Raw genomic sequence first — 11,211 nt, 5'->3', positions numbered from 1 at the left:
TATATTTATATATATATATTTATATATATATATATTTATATATACATATATATTTATATATATATTCACATATAGATATATTGATATATATATATTTATATATATATTTATATATATATTTATATTTATATATATATATTTATATATATTTATATATATATCTTTCTATTTATATTTATACATACAGACATATATATATTTATATATATATATATATATATATTTATATATATATATTGACAAAAACAACCATACCATTAATAAAAATACTAATAACGAACAAGATAGATGCAACTGTAGACACCGCACACTTTGCCCAGTTCAAAATAATGTCTAGCAAAAAGCGTTGTTTATCAAGCAACAATATTTGCGAAAGAAAACCCGAATAACAAGAAATATTACGTAGGCATGACTTCCTTAGATTTCAAAATCCAATACTATGACCACAAAAGTAGATTCAACAATAAGAAACACCGTATAAAAACAACACGAGCGAATAAATACTGGGAACTCAAAGAACGCGGACATTCGCCGGTAGTCGAATGGAAAATAATAAGACAAGCTACCACGTGTAGACATTTAGACGACCCATGTAAATTATTCCTTCATGAAAAATTTGCTATCCTGTACTTTAAAGAACCCAAAAATCTATTAAACTGTAGAAGAGAAATAGCAAACAACTGTGTTCACAAAATAAAACTTACTCTAGGATAGCGATACAAAATAGCTTTCAAACTATCAAAAACAATAGAAAATAAACAAATAAATTAAATAAACATGAATATACATAAACGATCACACATATATATGTATATATATATATATATATATATATATATATGTATATATGTGTGCATTTATGTATGTACACATATGTATATTTATATATAAAAAAAGGAGGAAAACGTCTGCCTTAATCCACTAACCTAGTTCTAAAACAGATCCTTTGTTCGATAAAATGCATGCCCATTGGCTGATAGGAAGGGGCGCTGTGGATACTAGAAAGCTGATTGGGTTACTAAAATCTTCAACAGAAGAGGACCATATAAAAACGAGAAACAACCACAGAATTCGCGCATAAGCCTGACGAATCCTAGAGTGGATGAAACGCCGAATATTCAGTGTAGCTTAATCGCCATATATATTTTATAAATTACTATATATATATATATATATATATATATATATATATATATATATATATAATATTCCTAAGTGATGTAAAAAGAAAAAACAGAAGTACTTATATATTATTTATTTCAAAACTTTCAAATATTGTACTTATTACCGTTTATTAAACTCAGTTGTCTCGAGAAAGTTTTTAAAGACGAAACGTTAAAGATATGCACATAATTTAGGTTTGTCCTTCTCTCTCTCTGTCTCTCTCTCTCTCTCTCTCTCTCTCTCTCTCTGTATGTAAGTAGCATATACGTCGACATATAATTATAAAATGCATCTGTGTTCGTGTGTGTGTGTGTGTGTGTGTGTGTGTGTGTGTGTGTGTGTGTGTGTGTGAGAGAGAGAGAGAGAGAGAGCGAGGGGGAGAGAGAAAGAATGCATTTTTGCCAACAGACCATGGCTAAATAAAACCGTCAACATCTCACTCTAACATCTGTGGGTAATAATCGCAAAAAATGTGCGAGACTTAAAAATAAATAAAAATAGCGTTTTTACCAATTTGCAGATGTTGCCGAGAAATCATTTTTTTTCTTTCTTTGAGTATGAAAAGTTCTTTTAAATTATTTTCGTCGAAAGACCAGAAAGGGAAACGTGTGCTTTATTCCGCCTTCTTTCCACCTTTTTTTTTCTTTTTTTCTGTTTATTTATTTTTTTTGGGGGGGGTTATTTTTGCTTTGCTTTCTGCGATTTTTCTTTTCTTATTCTTCCTATATATATTTTTATTCGCTTTAACATTTTTTCTTCATCTTTTTTTTATTTTACTTCTCTTTATAACGAGTTTTATTAAGCTGGTGATTTCTTTTTTCTTCTAATCTGTTTTCTTATAAAGTTTTTTTTTTTTTTTTTTTTTTTTGTTGTTGTTGTTGTTATAACGTCCTTTCTTCATATCTTCTTCTTCTTCTTCTTCTTCTTATTCTTATTCTTCTTCTTATTATTATTATTATTATAACTGTTCCTGATCTTTATATATATATATATATATATATATATATATATATATATATATATATATATATATATATATATATATATAGCCACAAACAATGCGGAGGAAGACCGGAAAAGATGAAGTAAAAAAGAAAAACAAACAGATGTATTGTTTTTCTTTTTTACTTCATCTTTTCCGGTCTACTTCCGCATTGTTTGTGGCTTTAAAATATATATATATATATATATATATATATATATATATATATATATATATATTTCTTTACCAACAATGCTTCAAGCAAACTACTACCTACTCTTATATATATATATATGCGCTCGTGCGCGCACACACACACACATATATGCGTGTATGTGTGCGTACGTGCGCATAACACACACACACACACACACACACACACATGGACATACTAGTTGGCCACCCGGCGTTGCCGGATCGTAAAATACGCATAAATATTATATTTTAACTCCTACAGAAACTGAGACATGTGCATACGAGTATTGTTTTTTTTTTCTTTCTTAACAGTTGACTACTTATAATTAAAAAAAAAAAAGAGAGAGAGAAAATACTCGGACTGAGATCGAAACCAAAATCTTAAGACAGTGAGTCAAGTACGATAACTATTAGGCCGGCTTAACACGTCTTTAAAAAGTGTTTTCAAACTTACTTATTTTTAACATAATGAATCTGTCATGTGAACCATTCGCGCATTCGTGGAGCAGCTAATAAACACATACAAACCGACGACACCCCCGTACCAATTTTTGTTTAGAGCGAAAGAAATTTTTATTTTTTTAGAGCAAAAGAAAATTTTGAGCACAAACGAAAATAAAAATGTCGGAATTATTTACATCGTGGATGAAAATTTATTGCATAAAATATTGCGTAACCTGAAAGCCAGATTTTTAAAAGCACAAAACAATTTAATTGAAACTTTGGCGGCACAATTTTACAAATAATTAATGGAAACACTAAAATCAATCTCTCTGGACAACATAGCAAGTAAATTAACAGATTTTTCATTCAATCCAGATTCAAAACAAACTTTTACTGCTCGGTATGGGCGATGGAAGGATACCTTTCAACACGAGTTCGCATCCATGAACGACGCTTACTATTTCGCAAGCTGGGCACAACAGAATATGAAAGTAATTAAAACTTCATCTTTCCGAGAAAAAAACAAAAAAAAACAGATTTCACATTTGATGAAACGATAGCACATTTATCAAACAATTTTGGTGAGTCTGCGTTTTTATTTAATATCAGTCACAATTGTTTAAAATTAAAGAAAAGTGCTGCAGACGATTTTGTCAAATATGCTGGAATGGTCAATTTACAATGCGAAAATTTTCGGCTGAAGTCGCTGACAGAAGATCAATTGTGAGAATTTTGAATTGGTTGACTTGCCGAGGGTAGGTCGGTGGGGAAGAAAGGAGTGCTGGTAGCTGTGACCAACACGGCCGGTGGTCCGTTAATCAAAGAACCTGAGTGCCTATTCCTTACAAGTTAAATAGGCATTTCAGTCACGCGTGAATCTCGTTGTCTGAGAGTTGGAGTAGATAAAAAGGGGTGGCCGCTCTACTGTTGTGGTAGTAGTTGTTGCTGTCTTTTAGACAAATTACACTTCGACCATCGTTATCCATTTGTTTCTTTTACAAGAAAAGACTGCTTGTAAGCAACGTCGACATTTCGTTGCAAGACTTAAACCGTCTTTTCTTTTCCCCCCCCCACTACTCGTTGGTATGCTAATTCCGACACAATTCAAATGTTTTATTTTCATCGATGAGTTACAATCTCCAAAAAGAATACGGACATACGTCTATTATCTATGATTTAAAAAGGCAGAGAAATAACGGTACACATTCTGAATGTCAACGAATAATGAATCTAAAATGAGACACAACAATGGTACGATAATAAAGCCCATCAGTTTCAAACAACATCAAATTGGTAAAGAAATCCCCAACTGAAAATAGAAAGAAGCCTCCAACACCCTGTTGGTCATGCTCATTTTTGTCTATCTAAAAGACACACACATGTGTCAACATTGTTCACATCGTGGCCACAAGGACGGATTTTGTGGTCAAAATAAAAGCAACACTTCCAGTACAAAGAGGTAAACCCCACAGCAAAACGCCACGACGTTTCTAGAAAGCCACATTGAATTCAATTTTTGAAACTCGGAGAAAATATATACTTGTTGAGATACACATTGAATTCAATTTTTGAAACTCGGAGAAAATATATACTTGTTGAGATACACATTGAATTCAATTTTTGAAACTCGGAGAAAATATATACTTGTTGAGATACACATTGAATTCAATTTTTGAAACTCGGAGAAAATATATACTTGTTGAGATACACATTGAATTCAATTTTTGAAACTCGGAGAAAATATATACTTGTTGAGATACACATTGAATTCAATTTTTGAAACTCGGAGAAAATATATACTTGTTGAGATACACATTGAATTCAATTTTTGAAACTCGGAGAAAATATATACTTGTTGAGATACACATTGAATTCAATTTTTGAAACTCGGAGAAAATATATACTTGTTGAGATACACATTGAATTCAATTTTTGAAACTCGGAGAAAATATATACTTGTTGAGATACACATTGAATTCAATTTTTGAAACTCGAAGAAAATATATACTTGTTGAGATACACATTGAATTCAATTTTTGAAACTCGGAGAAAATATATACTTGTTGAGATACACATTGAATTCAATTTTTGAAACTCGAAGAAAATATATACTTGTTGAGATACACATTGAATTCAATTTTTGAAACTCGGAGAAAATATATACTTGTTGAGATACACATTGAATTCAATTTTTGAAACTCGGAGAAAATATATACTTGTTGAGATACACATTGAATTCAATTTTTGAAACTCGGAGAAAATATATACTTGTTGAGATACACATTGAATTCAATTTTTGAAACTCGGAGAAAATATATACTTGTTGAGATACACAAGCTTTCAGTTCGATACCGTTTCTAGATATCACTTTAATTTCGCGTCCAACATGGGAATTGCTGGGAAAACCAACTCCTAAGAAGACAACTCACGTTGCTTGTGGTGCATCGGGAAACAAGATACAACTAACTGGTGATCTAGCATGCAATGACTCTTTTAAAGAAAAAACAATTCAGTTGTGTACGATGTTTCTGATGCATCAACCCTGAATCTTCTTGGTTTGAATTTTATTGAAGAATTTGATTTGTTTATCTAAACTCAGTTTTCAATTCTTTTAATATTAATGCTTCAGCAGATGTTGAAACACATTTTAAAAACATACTTAAAGCAAAGTTCAGCAATGTTTTTTCAAGGGGGTCTTATATGTCGTTCTAAAGTTAAAGCGACTTTAAAACTGAAGGCAGGTGTAAAGCTAGTCTTCAGACTTAAGCGTAGGTACCATGTACAGCTTTACCTATAGCAGAAAAAGAATTGGATCGCCTACAACAAGAAGGAATAATCCAACTTAAAAAATTATTCATTCTGGGCAGCGCCTATTGTCATTGTGAAGAAGGCCAGCGTTAAGTACGCCTATGTGCGGACTTTAGCACAGAACTAAATGACAGACTCGAGACACATTAGTATCCACTACCCGTATAGAAAAATTTGTTCTCAAAATTCAACGGTGGGATGTTTAGCAAAACTAGACCTTGCAGATGTATATCTACAAATGGAAGTTGGAGATTCCAAAAATCTTCTCACTATCAACACCCGCAAGGTATTATTTTAATTTAACTGCTTTCCATTTGGGGTCAAGTCAGTTCCAGCAATATTCCAACAAATTATGGATACAATGGTCATGGGATTGCAAGGGTTTCCGCCTACATTGATGATATTATCGCAACAGGCACATCCCAAGAGAAACTTCTGCATTGTCTTACTTCCATACTGGATTGAATTCAACAATATGGATTTCACTTAAGACCAGACAAATACAAATTCTTCCAAACTTCTGTGAAATACCTTGCATTCATATTTGACAAAAATGGTTGAAAACCAGATCCGGGCAATATTCAAGCACATGGCAGCTCTAAAAGATGTTGCAAGACTACGATCTTTTCTGGGTCTTGTCATCATGATTCCTTCTTGCCTGAACTGCACAAGTTACGGGGATCTCTGAATAATCTTTTACAAAAGTATACGAAGTGGAACTGGTCAAGCACATGCTTGAGAAAATCAAAACACAGTTTTGATCTATTGCCGACATCACTAGACATTACCGTTGTGATGGATGCTTCAGATTATGGAGTCGGAACTGTAATTTCATATTTTTCCTGATGGAAACGAAAAAGCCATTGCACATGCATCAAAGTCGTTGACGCCTACTGGACGAAATTATAGCTAAATTAAGAAAGAAGCCATTATAAGCAATTATCTACGCGGTAAAGAAATTTTACAAAATGCTACAAGTCCTTAATAAGTATTTTTTGGTTTCCGAAGAGGAATTCCAGTTTATATAGCAAACCGCTTACAAAGATGAGCAACTATGCTTATAGATTACGAGTTTTCTATAAAGTACCAACCAGGCAGCAAAATTGGCCAAGAAGTCTGAGAAGAAAGGTCCAATCCAAAGGACGCAACGAAGGTGCAAACTAATTTCAACTCTACAAATAGACCGACATCAAACATCCTACAAACATCATATTTGAAATATTTGAAATATTTTAAAGACAATTACCTATATTTGAAAGATATTAACTTATATATACTCGAGCGTCAAAATAATGAAATGAATATTCGCTTGTCATAGCTCTACACATAACATTCAAATAAGATGCTTCAGGTTGGATATAAAAAGCCTGATTTTTCAAAGACAGGGCTGGTTTTGGATTTGAACATCAAAGTAGCAAGTGTTGTCAGCAGTGCGTCGTGTTCTAGAATTGAGTTTTGACAGTAGATTGTTGAGATTTCGAGTTGAGTTCTGACAGCAGTGTGTCGAATTTAACATTTTTTAATCACAAAAACATTAACCGTAGTATCAAGAGACACCAGAAAATTACAAAGAATGAATAAAAGGAATTTATAGACAAAATGGCAAACAAAACGAGAAAAAAACTGTTTGGTCAGTTTTATTCCCTGTTATTAAGTTTCATCAATAATATAAATTCAGTCGCCGGCTGAAAGTCGTTTGGAAGCATTAGTGGTGTTTTTTGTTTTTTTTTAATTTAGTGATATTTTTTTTTTTTTAGTGATGTTTTTTTTTTAATTTAGTGATGTGGTTTTTAAGGAGAATTCTACGAATCTCATAAACAGAAAGAAAGACAAATAAAGAAGTCATATGAAAGGCAGAATACAACAGATCACTACTTAATACCGTTTACGCCAGACAGTTAAAGTTCTTTGGAAAAAAGCTTGGTGTTGGGAAAAATCGCTAAAAAAAAAAAGAGCAGAGGAAGACAACAAACAAAGCTCACTGGCAGTCTCAACAGGGTCACTGGAAATACGACTATAAATCTCATCAGAAAGATCGAATGCAGAGGAGACTGGAGAGCCATGATTATCGATGTCTGCAATAACGGACCTGATATTTGGAGGAGGAGGAGGAGGAGGAGGAGGAGGGGGAGGAGGAGGAGGAGGAGAAGATGAAGAAGAAGAAGAAGAAGAAGAAGAAGAAGAAGAAAACTTCTTCCATGAGTTTTCGTTTCTCAAATTTATTAATCTATTTATTAAATTGCTAATTGAAAGTACAGAATAGTTAACAAAGCCCTTTTCCATATTAAGAATATCTTTCTAAATAATAGCCTTATTATTTCAGCACGATTAGTACACTGCATAGGAATATTTAAGAAGCTAGTCTTAACTTAGGGAGATGGGAGCTTTGTTAACTATTCTGTACTTTCAACTAACAATTTAGAAATAAATTCATAAATAATTAGTACAAAAGTTGACAAACCATAAAAGTAAGGAACCCAAAACAGGAAGTCCTTAATATCAGGAACCAAATCTGACCAGACACCGTTTGCTGAGGACTTTGAGTCACGTGCTTCTTCTGGTTGCAACAAAATTTGTTGATTTTCTTTAACCAAACTTGTTTTAATGATATAAGGATATAAGGGGCCAGGGTTCAATTTGTTCGACTGGCGGTGCAGTTATATGAGCCACACTGATGATCGTTAATGAGTATGAAACATATATGTCTGTGGATATTAAATATTTATTTATAACAAATATTTTTTTTATTACATTTTCACCCCAAACAAGGCATATTGCCACTTTGTCGTAGAGGACTACTATCAGGGACATAGCCATCAGGGGTACTGATGCCTATGTCCCGGCAGGGAATTCCAACGTCTAGCTGTCCTGGGGAAGAAACTACTGGAGTAGAAGGCTCTCTTACATCTAGAGATCTCTACTGTGAAGGGGTGGGATTTGGCTGCTTGTTGTGCTTTCTGGAGTATTTACGTCGAGGGGGCACAAGTGCTTGCAGTTCGTCAAAGCATTCATCGTTATACTTGTAGAAAAGGCAGAGAGATGCAACATTTCGTCGATGGGACACGGGCTGAAGTTTAGATGACAGTTCAGGATCTATCAGATTGGCGACTCTATTTTGAACCTTGTCTAGGAGCAAGAGACTAGTGGCAGATGCACCAGCCTAAATATGACAACAATACTCCATACATGGGCGAATGGTGGCCTTATAGAGGTATAGGATACTTTCGGGCGTTAGTATCTTTCTAGCACGGTAGAGAGAACCTACCTTCTTTGCAGTGGTCCTGGCGATACTCTCGATGTAATTGCTCCAACTCATGTTTCCTAAGAGCGTTAGGCCAAGGAGTTTAAAGGATGTACTTTCAGATAAAGTCATTGGCCATTGCTATTGATGGTAGAGAAGGTTTCTTGTAATTATTGAAGGAAACCCGTTTAGTCTTGGCAGCATTGAATGTGACGATCCATTTATGTTCCCATTCCACTACAGATCGGAGGTCATCCTCTAGTGTTTCTGCCATTTCTTTAGATATGTGTTCATTTGTTTTCCTGTCGTGTCTGTTATAGAGTGTGGTGTCATCAGCATATATACCCATCTCACAGAAAATTTTGTCAGGGAGGTCATTTATGAATATTAGGAATAACAGAGGTCCCAGCATAGACCCCTGAGGCACTCCCACATTTATATCGTACTGTTTAGATGTACGACCGTCGAGGACAACCTGGATTTTTCTCTTATCTAAGAAGGATTTAATTATGTCATGTATTCTTCCAGTGATACCATATGATCTGATTTTCCTGAGAAGACCTTCATGCCATACCCTGTCAAAAGCCTTAGATATATCTAGAGCTACCGCTCTACCCTCCCCCGCTTTGTCCAGTGACTGATATATACGTTCTGAGATTACAGTTAGGATATCTGCTGCTGAACGGGCTTGTCTAAATCTATATTGTTGGTCAGTCAGAAGGTTAACATCTGTAAGGTGATAGACTAGAGCTTGGTTAAGTATTGTCTCAAATATTTTGGTGAAAAGTGGGAGGAGGCTAAGGGGCGATAATTTGATGGGTCAGTTCTTTCGCCAGAATTCTTGAAAACTGGTACTACAGAAGCAGTTTTCCAGCAGGCAGGAAAGCAAGATTCATTAAGGCATTTGTTGTAAAGTTTGGAGAGAACTGGAGCTACTTCGGCGGAGCACTTTTTTAATAGCACAGCCAGGATGAGATCAGGTCCACATGCTTTTGCAGTGTCAAGATTTCTTATGATAGCATGAACCTGGGAAGGTTTTCAGATCGTCTAGTGTGGCGTCTGTCCGCAAAGGAAAGTCAGGGAGAGGGTGGTTGGCAGGATTCAGTGTGGAGTTGGAGGCAGACCGACTGGCAAGCATGTTAGCCTTCTCAGTTGCAGAGCAAACAACCTCATGATTGTTGGATAGTGGGGGGATTGTTGATTGGCCATTATTTACTACACTGTTGTAGATTTTCCAGAAGTAGCGGGTTCCTAATTTCTGTGCTTCAATGCGTTTTTGGGTGGTTTCAGTAAATTCTCTCTTAGCTGTCGCTATTTCTTTCTTACAGTTACTTCTGGCTTCTATATACTTCTGCCTGTTTGAACTGGACTTATATAGCTTATATCAAAATTTAGTTTAAAAAAAAGAAGTATGAGAGGCGTTTCTATTTTCTATTTTCATTCTGCATAATGAATAAATCAGAGGAGACTGCAAATTGTATTGTTATGATGAACGAATTTCTTTATTCATTATCTGAAAGTTTCACCTCTCTGTTGCAGATATTGACGATGTATGATTCTAAGAAAGCAACTCTTGTCATAGACATTCGTCAGAAGTAGAAATGCACAAGTGAATTGAAAATGGTGGCTACTATGTAAAAAAATAAATTCTAGAGCACACAAGGTCACTCGTTTTAGTGGTACCACTCCTGTTTTCGTAGATCTCCAACATTTTTGAGTTAAAAAATGCGAGGCTTTATTTTTCGAACGACCCTCATATGACAACATGCGCACTCTGGACGCTCATGTACAGCCATTGTTCATTACTGGCAAAAGTGCATTGAGAATGGTGCTGACTATGTAGAAAAACTAAATCCTGGTGCACAAAAGATTGCTTCTTTTTATAGTACCCCATCTTCATAGCTCTTCAACTTTTTGAGTTAAAAAAAAGGCGGCTTTACTTTTGAAACGATCTTCGTAGTATAAAGTATTTTATATAAAAACTATACATTACAGTATCTGTTAGATGTACCAGGGTTTCATCGATTTAGGGCCCTGTCGGTGGGGCATTAGAATACACTGACTGCCCCCCCCCCTGCAGAGGGTAAAAGTCCCTCAATGGGGGTCCTGGATATGACCTTAAACTATATCCAGTGGTGAGGCTCCAGCTTGCGGGCTTTGGAGAGTGTGGAGCCACCCTTTAATTATCATTGCTCCCAGGTCCACTCTGACCCGGAGTGGTAGTACCTGTTAGGGTTCCAACTATGGGTTAAATTAAAAATTTAAAGGACAGAAAAACAACATGTCATCTTTCATCTCTGGCTTAGTTAGAGAAGGTGGTTTCAAAGTAATTCTTTAAAAATTAAGATTAGGCTAAAAAAAAAAAAAAAAGACGTCC

At 34.7% G+C, this 11,211-nt stretch overlaps 1 protein-coding gene across 2 annotated transcripts in view; it reads left to right on the top strand.

Moving 5' to 3' along the window:
• Positions 1-11,211, top strand: part of LOC145258135 (molybdenum cofactor sulfurase-like) — a 1,297,067-nt gene that overhangs the window by 1,017,930 nt on the left and 267,926 nt on the right. The gene's annotated exons all lie outside the window — the stretch shown is intronic.

This window comes from Euprymna scolopes, chromosome 33 (genome assembly GCF_053919585.1).
Source record: "Euprymna scolopes isolate OS-2025 chromosome 33, ASM5391958v1, whole genome shotgun sequence".
Taxonomy (NCBI): Eukaryota; Metazoa; Mollusca; class Cephalopoda; order Sepiida; family Sepiolidae; genus Euprymna; species Euprymna scolopes.
Note: the sequence above shows the minus strand (reverse complement) of the source record. Positions and strands in the feature narration are given on the sequence as shown.